Source organism: Oncorhynchus mykiss, chromosome 32 (genome assembly GCF_013265735.2).
Source record: "Oncorhynchus mykiss isolate Arlee chromosome 32, USDA_OmykA_1.1, whole genome shotgun sequence".
Classification (NCBI taxonomy): domain Eukaryota; kingdom Metazoa; phylum Chordata; class Actinopteri; order Salmoniformes; family Salmonidae; genus Oncorhynchus; species Oncorhynchus mykiss.
Window position 1 is genome coordinate 40364464 of NC_050572.1, and position 12911 is coordinate 40377374.

A 12911-nucleotide genomic window follows, 5' to 3' on the forward strand; every position below is an offset into this window, starting at 1 on the left:
TGAACATTGCGTGAGACTAGGTCTGTGATTCTTAACCAAGTGTACCTGCCTCCACTTCAGTCTCCATATGAAAGGCTCTATGGCTGACCTCCCTTCTTAATCGTGATTACATTGATTACAATTGTTACATTGTGGCCACCACCCACAAGAAAAAGACCAACGTGTCATTCCTGATTAAAGTCTTTTGATTAATGGGCTCCCACTATCTCTATGCTATTGTGCATCTTTCAATAGGTTCAAGCAGTACCAGTGTTTAAGGCCAGGAAAGGCATTGTGTGTGATTGATTTCAGGAGTGGTAACCTTTTTATGTCACTTTTATGTCAACATGTCTTGGCTCTTGTGTTTTCATTTTATTCTGTGTCTGCATAGAGTATACAGTGGGGCAAAAAAGTATTTAGTCAGCCACCAATTGTGCAAGTTCTCCCACTTAAAAAGATGAGAGAGGCCTGTTCATTATAGGTACACCTCAACTATGACAGACAAAATGGAAAAAAAATCCAGAAAATCACATTGTAGGATTTTTCATTAATTTATTTGCAAATTATGGTGGAAAATAAGTATTTGGTCAATAACAAAAGTTTATCTCAATACTTTGTTATATACCCTTTGTTGGCAATGACAGGGGTCAAATGTTTTATGTAAGTCTTCACAAGGTTTTCACACTCTTGCTGGTATTTTGGCCTATTCCTCCATGCAGATCTCCTCTAGAGCGGTGATGTTTTGGGGCTGTTGCTGGGCAACACGGACTTTCAACTCCCTCCAAAGATTTTCTATGGGGTTGAGATCTGGAGACTGGCTAGGCCACTCCAGGACCTTGAAATGCTTCTTACGAAGCCACTTCTTCTTTGCCCGGGCGGTGTGTTTGGGATCATTGTCATGCTGAAAGACCCAGCCACGTTTCATCTTCAATGCCCTTGCTGATGGAAGGAGGTTTTCACTCAAAATCTCACGATACATGGCCCCATTCATTCTTTCCTTTACACGGATCAGTCGTCCTGGTCCCTTTGCAGAAAAACAGCCCCAAAGCATGATGTTTCCACCCCCATGCTTCACAGTAGGTATGGTGTTCTTTGGATGCAACTCAGCATTCTTTGTCCTCCAAACACGACGAGTTGAGTTTTTACCAAAATGTTCTATTTTGGTTTCATCTGACCATATGACATTCTCCCAATCTTCTTCTGGATCATCCAAATGCTCTCTAGCAAACTTCAGACGGGCCTGGACATGTACTGGCTTAAGCAGGGGGACACGTCTGGCACTGCAGGATTTGAGTCCCTGGCGGCGTAGTGTGTTACTGATGGTAGGCTTTGTTACTTTGGTCCCAGCTCTCTGCAGGTCATTCACTAGGTCCCCCTGTGTGGTTCTGGGATTTTTGCTCACCGTTCTTGTGATCATTTTGACCCCACGGGGTGAGATCTTGCGTGGAGCCTCAGATGGAGGGAGATTATCAGTGGTCTTGTATGTCTTCCATTTCCTAATAACTGCTCCCATAGTTGATTTCTTCAAACCAAGCTGCTTACCTATTGCAGATTCAGTCTTCCCAGCCTGGTGCAGGTCAATTTTGTTTCTGGTGTCCTTTGACAGCTCTTTGGTCTTGGCCATAGTGGAGTTTGGAGTGTGACTGTTTGAGGTTGTGGGCAGGTGTCTTTTATACTGATAACAAGTTCAAAGAGTTGCCATTAATACAGGTAATGAGTAGAGGACAAAGGAGCCTCTTAAAGAAGAAGTTACAGGTCTGTGACAGCCAGAAATCTTGCTTGTTTGTAGGTGACCAAATACTTATTTTCCACCATCATTTGTAAATAAATTCATGAAAAGTCCTACAATGTGATTTTCTGGATTTTTTTTCTCATTTTGTCTGTCATAGTTGAGGTGTACCTATAATGAAAATTACAGGCCTCTCTCATCTTTTTAAGTGGGAGAACTTGCACAATTGGTGGCTGACTAAATACTTTTTTGCCCCACTGTATTTGGAGGGTTCGGGGCAACAGAAGCTGAACAGTAGAGGGGCTAATGACCTTGGAGATGGGGAAAGAGCCGATAAAGCAGGGGGACAGTTTGGGGGATTCCACCCAGAGGGGCATATCCCGGATGGATAGCCACACCTTCTGAACGAGACGTTTGTCGTCGATACCTGGAGGGCCAACCGGGCTCTCTTCCAGGTACGACAGCGGCAGACAAACATCTGGGCCAAAGGTATGCCGACCTCTTCCTCTGGGAAGAGTGGGAGCTGATACCCCAGGGAAAACTCAAAGGGCAATAGGCCCGTGGCAGAGCAAGGAAGGGTGTTGCAGGCGTATTCGACCCACACTAGTTGCGGGCTCCAGGTGGTGAGGTTGGAAGAGACCAGGCAGCGCAGAGTCGTCTACGGGTCTTGGTTGGATTGTTCCGACTAGTCGTTAAACTTGGGGTGGAACCCAGAGGACAAGCTGGCCGATGACTCAATGAGTGTGCAGTATGCCTTCCAGAACAGGGACGAGAAATGAGGACCCTGGTCAGAGACCATGACGACTGGCAGTCCATGGATACAGAAGACGTGCTGCACCATGAGCTGGGTCATCTCTTTGGCATAGGGTAGCTTAGGGAGAGGAATGAAGTTGTTGGCTTTGGAAAACCGATCCACTATGGTCAGGATGGTGGTGTTGTCATCGGCCGGGTGGAGAACCAGGGATATGTGAGACCAGGGATGGTGAGGGATAGGCAGAGGTTGAAGGAAACCAGCCGGAGCTTGCTGAGGAGCGTTGTTCAGTGCACAGATCGTGCACGCAGTGACGAATACGGAGACGTCAGAAACCATGGTAGGCCACCAAAAGAGTTGTCGCACAAAGGCCAGGGTCCAACCGGAGCCTGGGTGGCAGGAAAGCCTTCAGGACTAGGCCCACTGCAGGTCCGAGGAGCAGAATGCTTTAGGAATGAACATTTGGTTATACGGGCTCTGGGGATGGAGCTTTGGGGCTATTGTGGCGTGACAGCCCATCTGGCCATACATTGACGGCCGGTATGAGATGGAGAAATTTAACTGGGTGAACAGCAGGGCCCACCAAGCTTGCCTGGAATTAAGGCACTTGGAGATATTCCAGGTTCTTTTGGTCGGTCCACATAATGAACGGATGTTCCGCCCCCTCCAGCCAGTGCCTCCACTCCTCCAACGCCATCTTCACCGCAAGAAGCTCACAATTACCCACATCGTAGATCCTCTCCATGGCATTGAGGCGGTGGGAGAAGGCGCAGGGATGTAACTTGAGGTTCAGGGCAGAACGTTGGGACAGGAGAGCGCCCACTCCGACACCCAGAGCATCGGACTCCACCACAAACTGTCAGGACAGGTCAGGATGAACCAAGATGGGAGCTGTGGTGAAGCAATGTTTGAGATCCCAGAATGCAGGGTCAGCAGCTGGGGTTCCACGTGAACGGAACCTTGGGAGAGGTGAGTGCAGATGGGGGTAAGCAAGGGTGCAGTAACCCCGGCTAAAGCAGCGATAAAAGTTGGCAAATCCCAGGAAACATTGCAGCTGCACCCTGGACGTAGGCTGGGGCCAATCCACCACCGCTCTCACCTGTACACTCCCTGCAGCAATGATGGAGCAATGGAATTCACATTTATCTGCTATTACAAAAGATGGTTCTCCAGGAGGCGTTGGAGAACCTGTAGGACATGGAGCATGTGTTCATGGGCGGAACGGGCGATGACGATGATGTCATCGAGCTAGACAAAAATGAACCGGCACAACATGTTGCAAAAAACATCATTAACCAGATCCTGGAACACAGAAGAGGTAAGCAGGGTTCCTGTGAAACCGGGGTGACCGGGGAGGCGGCGCTGCTAACAGCCGGGTTACTGAGAGTCATGATAGGCTGCCTATCAGACAACCTGCGGAATTGCTCCAGCAATGTGTTCAACGCTTGATCACGGCATTCGGCCAAGGTCTCGAACCCTTCCATAAGAACATGAAGCAACTCTTCATGCCTTCCAATGGTGGCTCCTTGGGAGGAAATGGCATTGCGGAGATGCTTGAGATCTGATTGGTCCGTCATGGCCAGTTCGTACTATCACGTTTCAGGTAAGACCCAGATGCAGACAGTGTCAAAGTAACAAAAGTGTATTACTAGTACAGGGTCAGGCAAACCGACAGGTCAAGGGCAGGCAGAGGTCAGTAATCCAGATAGGGTTCAAAAGGTCCAGAACAGCAGGCAGTCTCAGGGTCAGAGCAGACAGGGGTCAATAATCCAGTGTTGTGTGGCTAGGTTCAGAACGGCAAGCAGGCTCAGAGTCTGGGCAAGTAGAATGGTCAAAACTAGAAAACAGGAACTAGAAGAGACAGGAGCAAGAGGGAAAACGCTGGTAGGTTTCACGAAACAACTGGCAACTGGCAAAGAGAGAAGACAGGTATAAATACACTTGGCATAATGGGGAAGATTGTCGACACCTGGAGGGGGTGGAGACAAGCACAAAGACATAAATCGGACAATGCAGTTAGATTAACAAGAATTTAAGCTTTTAACCAATTTAAGATATGTATGTTCATAAATGTTTAATATCCATCATTTTTATAATAATTTATTTGAATTGTGTGCCCTCCAGTTTCACAGGAAGTTGTCCCGCTAGCAGGACGCCTAGGCGTAAGACGTTTTAACAGGCTTCTGGCCTTGAGATAGGAGCTCGGTCCCAGCTTTAATGCACCTGTAATGACCACGCCTTCTAGATGATAGCGGGTTGAACAGGTAGTGGCTCGGTGGTTGTTGTCCTTGATGATCTTTTTGGCCTTGCTCTTCAAAGGGGGAGACATCCTGGACCCAAACTGTTACAGACCTATATCCATCCTGCCCTGCCTATCTAAGGTCTTCGAAAGCCAAGTCAACAAACAGATCACTGACCATCTCAAATCCCACCGTACCTTCTCCGCTGTGCAATCTGGTTTCCGAGCCGGTCACGGGTGCACCTTCGCCACGCTCAAGGTACTAACCGATATCATAACCGCCATCGATAAAAGACAGTACTGTGCAGCCGTCTTCATCGACCTGGTCAAGGCTTGCGACTCTGTCAATCACCATATTCTTATCGGCAGACTCAGTAGCCTCGGTTTTTCTAATGACTGCCTTGCCTGGTTCATCAACTACTTTGCAGACAGTGTTCAGTGTGTCAAATCGGAGGGCATGTTGTCCGGTCCTCTGGCAGTCTCTATGGGAGTGCCACAGGGTTCAATTCTCGGTCAGACTCTTTTCTCTGTATATATCAATGATGTTGCTCTTGCTGCGGGCGATTCCCTGATCCACCTCTACGCAGACGACACCATTCTGTATACTTCTGGCCCTTCCTTGGACACTGTGCTATCTAACCTCCAAACGAGCTTCAATGTCATACAACACTCCTTCCGTGGCCTCCAACTGCTCTTAAACGCTAGTGAAACCAAATGCATGCTTTTCAACCGTTCGCTGCCTGCACCCGCACGGCCGACTAGCATCACCACCCTGGATGGTTCCGACCTAGAATATGTGGACATCTATAAGTACCTAGGTGTCTGGCTAGACTGTAAACTCTCCTTCCAGACTCATATCAAACATCTCAAATCTAAAATCAAATCTAGAGTCGGCTTTCTATTCTGCAACAAAGCCTCCTTCACTCACGCCGCCAAACTTAGCCTAGTAAAACTGACTATCCTACCGATCCTCGACTTTGGCGACGTCATCTACAAAATAGCTTCCAATACTCTACTCAGAAAACTGGATGCAGTTTATCACAGTGCCATCCATTTTGTTACTAAAGCACCTTATACCACCCACCACTGCGACCTGTATGCTCTAGTCGGCTGGCCCTCGCTACATATTCGTCGCCAGACCCACTGGCTCCAGGTCATCTACAAGTTCATGCTATGTAAAGCTCCGCCTTATCTCAGTTCACTGATCACGATGGCAACACCCACCCGTAGCACTCGCTCCAGCAGGTGTATCTCACTGATCATCCCTAAAGCCTACACCTCACTTGGCCGCCTTTCCTTCCAGTTCTCTGCTGCCCGTGACTGGAACGAATTGCAAAAATCGTTGGAGACTTTTATCGCCCTCACCAACTTTAAACATCTGCTATCTGAGCAGCTGACCGATCGCTGCAGCTGTACATAGTCCATCAGTAAATAGCCCCCCAATTTACCTACCTCATCCCCATACTGTTTTTATTTATTTGCATCTGTAGAAGTTTGTGAGTGCTTTTGGTGACAAGCCGAATTTCTTCAGCCTCCTGAGGTTGAAGAGGCGCTGCTCCTACCACTGTTGTGTCGTCCGCAAACTTGATGATTGAGTTGGAGGCGTGCGTGGCCACGCAGTCGTGGGTGAACAGGGAGTACAGGAGAGGGCTCAGAACGCACCCTTGTGGGGCCCCAGTGTTGTGGATCAGCGGGGTGGAAATGTTGTTGCCTACCCTCACCACCTGGGGGCGGCCCGTCAGGAAGTCCAGTACCCAGTTGCACAGGGCGGGGTCGAGACCCAGGGTCTCGAGCTTGATGACGAGCTTGGAGGGCACTATGGTGTTAAATGCCGAGCTGTAGTCGATGAACAGCATTCTCACATAGGTATTCCTCTTGTCCAGAGGGGTTAGGGCAGTGTGCAGTGTGGTTGAGATTGCATCGTCTGTGGACCTATTTGGGCGGTAAGCAAATTGGAGTGGGTCTAGGGTGTCAGGTAGGGTGGAGGTGATATGGTCCTTGACTAGTCTCTCAAAGCACTTCATGATGACGGAAGTGGTAGTCGTTTAGCTCAGTTACCTTAGCTTTCTTGGGAACAGGAACAATGGTGGCCCTCTTGAAGCATGTGGGAACAACAGACTGGGATAGGGATTGATTGAATATGTCCGTAAACACACCAGCCAGCTGGTCTGCGCATGCTCTGAGGGCGCGGCTGGGGATGCCGTCTGGGCCTGCAGCCTTGCGAGGGTTGACACGTTTAAGTGTTTTCCTCACGTCGGCTGCAGTGAAGGAGAGTCCGCATGTTTTAGTTGCGGGCCGTGTCAGTGGCACTGTATTGTCCTCAAAGCGGGCAAAAAAGTAATTTAGTCTGCCTGGGAGCAAGACATCCTGGTCCGTGACAGGGCTGGTTTTCTTTTTGTAATCCGTGATTGACTGTAGACCCTGCCACATACCTCTTATGTCTGAGCCGTTGAATTGAGATTCTACTTTGTCTCTATACTGACGCTTAGCTTGTTTGATTGCCTTGCGGATGGAATAGTTACACTGTTTGTATTCGGTCATGTTTCCGGTCACCTTGCCCTGATTAAAAGCAGTGGTTCGGGCTTTCAGTTTCACGCGAATGCTGCCATCAATCCACGGTTTCTGGTTTGGGAATGTTTTAATCTTTGCTATGGGAATGACATCTTCAACGCACGTTCTAATGAACTCGCTCACCGAATCAGCGTATTCGTCAATGTTGTTGTCTGACGCAATACGAAACATATCCCAGTCCACGTGATGGAAGCAGTCTTGGAGTGTGGAATCAGATTGGTCGGACCAGCGTTGAACAGACCTCAGCGCGGGAGCTTCTTGTTTTAGTTTCTGTCTGTAGGCAGGGATCAACAAAATGGAGTCGTGGTCAGCTTTTCCGAAAGGAGGGCGGGGCAGGGCCTTATATGCGTCGCGGAAGTTAGAATAGCAGTGATCCAAGGTTTTTCCAGCCCTGGTTGCGCAATCGATATGCTGATGAAATTTAGGGAGTCTTGTTTTCAGATTAGCCTTGTTAAAATCCCCAGCTACAATGAATGCAGCCTCAGGATGTATGGATTCCAGTTTGCAAACAGTCAAATAAAGTTTGTTCAGAGCCATCGATGTGTCTGCTTGGGGGGGAATATATATGGCTGTGATTATAATCGAAGAGAATTCCCTTGGTAGATAATGCGATCAATATTTTATTGTGAGGAATTCTAAATCAGGTGAACAGAAGGACTTGAGTACCTGTATGTTGTTATGATCACACCACGTCACGTTAACCATGAAGCATACGCCCCCGCCCCTCTTCTTACCAGAAAGATGTTTGTTTCTGTCTGCGCGATGCGTGGAGAAACCAGTTGGCTGCACCGACTCCGATAGCGTCTCTCCAGTGAGCCATGTTTCCGTGAAGCAAAGAACGTGACAGTCTCTGATGTCCCTCTGGAATGCTACCCTTGCTCGGATTTCATCAACCTTGTTGTCAAGAGACTGGACATTGGCGAGAAGAATGCTAGGGAGTGGTGCACGATGTGCCCGTCTCCGGAGTCTGACCAGAAGACCGCTCCGTTTCCCCCTTTTACGAAGTCGTTTTTTTGGGTCGCTGGCTGGGATCCATTCCGTTGTCCTGGGTGAAAGGCAGAACACAGGATCCGCTTCGCGAAAGTCATATTCTTGGTCGTACTGATGGTGAGTTGACGCTGCTCTTATGTTCAGTAGTTCTTCTCAACTGTATGTAATGAAACCTAAGATGACCTGGGGTACCAATGTAAGAAATAACACGTAAAAAACTAAAAACTGCATAGTTTCCTAGGAACGCGAAGCGAGGCGGCCATCTCTGTCGGCGCCGGAAGTTAGCTGTGAATGATTCATGCTGTACTGCCCTACACGGTTCTCCATGAACTGTGAGATTGGAGACTGTTGTGGTTCACTTGTGACACTTTTGTTCATCTGGTATTGTTCAAATCTGAAAGCATATAAAAAAAAAAAATTGAGTGGGGCAGTAGCACAATCTTGCCTGGTCTCAATCTTCGGTGCAATGATCACGTTCCCGCACTGTCTGACTGTGTGGAGGCTCATTGATTTAATGTTATGTTAGCCTACATGCTATACTAACAAAGTTATATATAGCTGTCGGCTATATTAGCCACGACTTACCGTTCTTTGTGCAGCTTCAAATGTCAAAAAAATGTGGAAGTTGTTTGTTTGAATGCTAAATGACGAGACAGAGGCATTGATGCGAGTAACCAGTCTTGTTCAGTACATCACAACACATCCGGGTATCTCAAGCACCCCGGTAAAACACAAGAGTTGCAGTAATGAACATTTACCAACAGATGGCATCACTGTGCCATCTTACACCCATAACATTGTTGCAACTCATTTTCTTCCCGCATGTTTTGCAAGTTGCAATCTGTTTTTTTTTTTTACTACAGCGTAGTCTGTGTATCTGAAAATAATAATTTTGTATCATCTTTCCAATGGCTCAATCTTAATTCACCCGCCGACGTTCCTCTGCATTGCCACGCGCAACTTTGTCTCCGCTGGCACAATTTGATTGGCTGCTGTCCGATTCAAACTTTAACCTCTCTGGGATATGTGGGAGCGTCCCACCTGGCCAAAATCCAGTGAAAATGGATTTTCAAATCATTCAAATAAATTACTATAAAAATGTAACTTTCATGAAATCACACATGCAAGACACCAAATTAAAACTACACTTGTTGTGAATCCAACCAACGTCTAAGATTTCAAAAAGGCTTTTCGGCGACAGCAAACAATGCTATTATCTGAGGATAGCACCCCAGTAAACAAACACAGACAATCATATTTCAACCCTCCAGGCACAACACAAAACGCAGAAATAAAGATATAATTCATGCCTTACCTTTGACAAGCTTCTTCTGTTGGCACTCCAATATGTCCCATAAACATCACAAGTGGTCCTTTTGTTCGATTAATTCCGTCTATATTTTTTCCAAAATGTCAATTTTTTGGGCGCGTTTGATCCAGAAAAACACTGGTTCCAACTCGCGCAACATGACTACAAAAGTTACATAATTTCTAAAGACTGTTGACATCCAGTGGAAGCGATAGGAACTGCAAGAAGGTCCCTTAGAAATCTGGATTCCCAATGAAAACACATTCAAAAGAGAGAGACCTCCAAAGAAAATCATTCTGACTGGTTTGTCCTCGGGGTTTCGCCTGCCATAAACGTTCTGTTATACTCACAGACATAGAAACGTCAGAGTGTTTTTTATCCAAATCTACTAATAATATGCATATCTTAGCTTCTGGGCCTGAGTAGCAGGCAGTTTACTTTGGACACGCTTTTCATCCGGACGTGAAAATTATGTCCACCTATCCCAGAGAAGTTAGTCCGTTAAATGAAGAGTTGATGCGCTGCACACTTTTTTTATAGCATAATTTTTCATATTTGGGCTTGGGGAGGGTATCAAGTCAGGTCGAGTCACGAGTCATTGGTGTTAAAGTCAAAGTCGAGTTGCAAGTCATCATATTTGTGACTGACTCGATTCCACGTCATGTGACTCGAGTCCACACATCTGCCCACAGCTACTGCTGTGTATATAATATTAAGACAGTTCTCTTCAAACTGTTCTCATCAGTGTCCAGGCATGGTGGAATGGTCTCATCCAGTCGAACCTCTTCCCAGTACCAGGGTGGAGAGGTTTAGGTCAGTTACCATGGTGACACTACAGAGCTAACCAGGCATCCCAGAGATTGTCCACTCCCAGAGATTGTCCACTGCCATGCCATCAACACACAGGGCAATGCCTCCTTAAATGTCCCCACAAATGGTACATTTTCACTTTGGGAAATGCCACAGGGCTAGCTAGTTGGCTAAAGCAGGTTCTACCATTTAACAATAACCTGTAATCAGTAGTTATTACTTCTAAACAATAGATTTTTGGGTGGATTCTTAGATTTTCTTGTTGTCTTCACATGTGTGGTGAAAACAAAAGAAGAGTCTCTTGTCTTCTCTTGCAATTTGCCTAAACACTGCAAGCTAGCTAGGCTTCATAGCTAGCCTTTGGGCCACATCTTCATGTGAAATCATCAGATTTTGAATTAAATTATATGCCCTGGCAAATATTCTTATACTTGCCAGTGTAAACTTCAACATTATCCTAATTTGATATTCTGCTTCACCATATTAGCTCCCATATCAGTTAAAAATACAATTGTATAATAAAGGACATGGCTGTATGTTTTAGCTTAGATTAACATTATCACTTCGAAACAAATACATTTTTGGGAGACTCTATAAGGCTACAATTTTATTTGGGGTTCATTGTTTGAACAGTGTGGAGGAAATTAGTTAATTAGACATGCTATGCTGTTTAATTAGACATAGTATGCTGTTTTCTTTTACTTAGAGAATGGTCCATTGATTGATGGTAGTTTTTTTCTATCCTGATCCAAACTTGTCCTGTGTGACTCGTTCAAAAATCTGAGCCTACAGATTTGTGGGCCGTTTGGGTGCGGCCGCAGTATCTGATCTGTGTTTACGATCGGCATGAATTTAGGTATGTGGGAAGGGCATGGAGGTGACATGAGTAAGACCTTTAAACAGGTCAACATTCACAAGGCTGCGGAGCCCGACGGATTATCAGGACGTGTGCCCCGGACATGTGCTGACCAACTTACAGGTGTCTTCACTGACATTTTCAACTTGTCCCTGATTGAGTCTGTAATACTAACATGTTTCAAGCAGACCACCATAGTCCCTGTTCCCAAGAACACAAAGTCAACCTGCCTAACTGACTACAGACCACTAGCACTCACATCCGTAGCCATGAAGTGTTTTGAAAGGCTGGTAAGGGCTCACATCAACACCATTATCCCAGAAATCCTAGACCCACTCCATTTTGCATTCCACCCAAATAGAAGGCAACCTGCCTAAATGACTACAGACCCGTAGCACTCACGTCTGTAGCCATGAAGTGCTTTGAAAGGCTGGTAATGGCTCACATCAACACCATTATCACAGAAACCCTAGACCCACTCCAATTTGCATACTGCCCAAACAGATCCACAGATGATGCAATCTCTATTGCACTCCACACTGCCCTTTCCCACCTGGACAAAAGGAACACATATGTGAGAATGCTATTCATTGACTACAGCTCAGCGTTCAACACCATAGTACCCTCAAAGCTCATCATTAAGCTAAGGATCCTGGGACTAAACACCTCCATCTGCAACTGGATCCTGGGCTTCCTGACAGGCCGCCCCCAGGTGGTGAGGGTAGGTAGCAACACTTCTGATCCAACACTGGAACGAGATGATTGTGGACTACAGGAAAAGGAGGACCGAGCACACCCCCATTCTCATCGACGGGGCTATAGTGGAGCAGGTTGAGAGCTTCAAGTTCCTTGGTGTCCACATCACCAACAAACTAGAATCTTCCTCTAGCTATCAACGGTCATTCGGATTGTTTGCGTTTGCTGATTGGAAATGATGACCTCGATAGTGCAGTGCACGTTCAAGACGGAAATGGACAGTAAGTGAATTGGGTTTTGGATACAATTCCTGAAATAAAGAGATTTTGACACTAGGTATGCATCCCAAATGGCAACCTATACCCTACTTGGTGCACTACTTTAAACCAACGGTCAATCATCTGACATTGTTATATCCTCTCTGTTTATCCTCCTCTAGCTACCAATGGTCAATAATCTGACGTTCTTTTATCTTCTCCGTTTTTCCTCCTCTAGCTACTGAATGTCGATCATCTCACATTCTTATATCCTCTCTGTTTATCTTCCTCTAGCTACCGACGGTCAATCATATCACATTCTTATATCTTCTCCGTTTAACCTCCTCTAGCTATTGAAGGTCAATCATCTCACATTCTTATATCCTCTCTGTTTATCTACCTCTAGCTACCAACGGTCATTCAGAGTGTTTGCATTTGCTGATTGGAATGCTGACCTCGATAGTGCAGTACACGTTCAAGACGGGAATTGACAGTAAGTGAATTGGGTTTTGGATACAATTCCTGAAATAAAGAGATTTTGACACTAGGTATGCATCCCAAATGGCAACCCATACCCTACTTGGTGCATTACTTTAAACCAAAGCCCTATGGGCTCATGTCAAAAGTAGTGTACGATATAGGGAATAGGTTGCCATTTGGGACTCAGGTTGGTTATTACCAATTTGTAATATGACCTGTTGTCTTGTGTATCAGAACCCGTCTG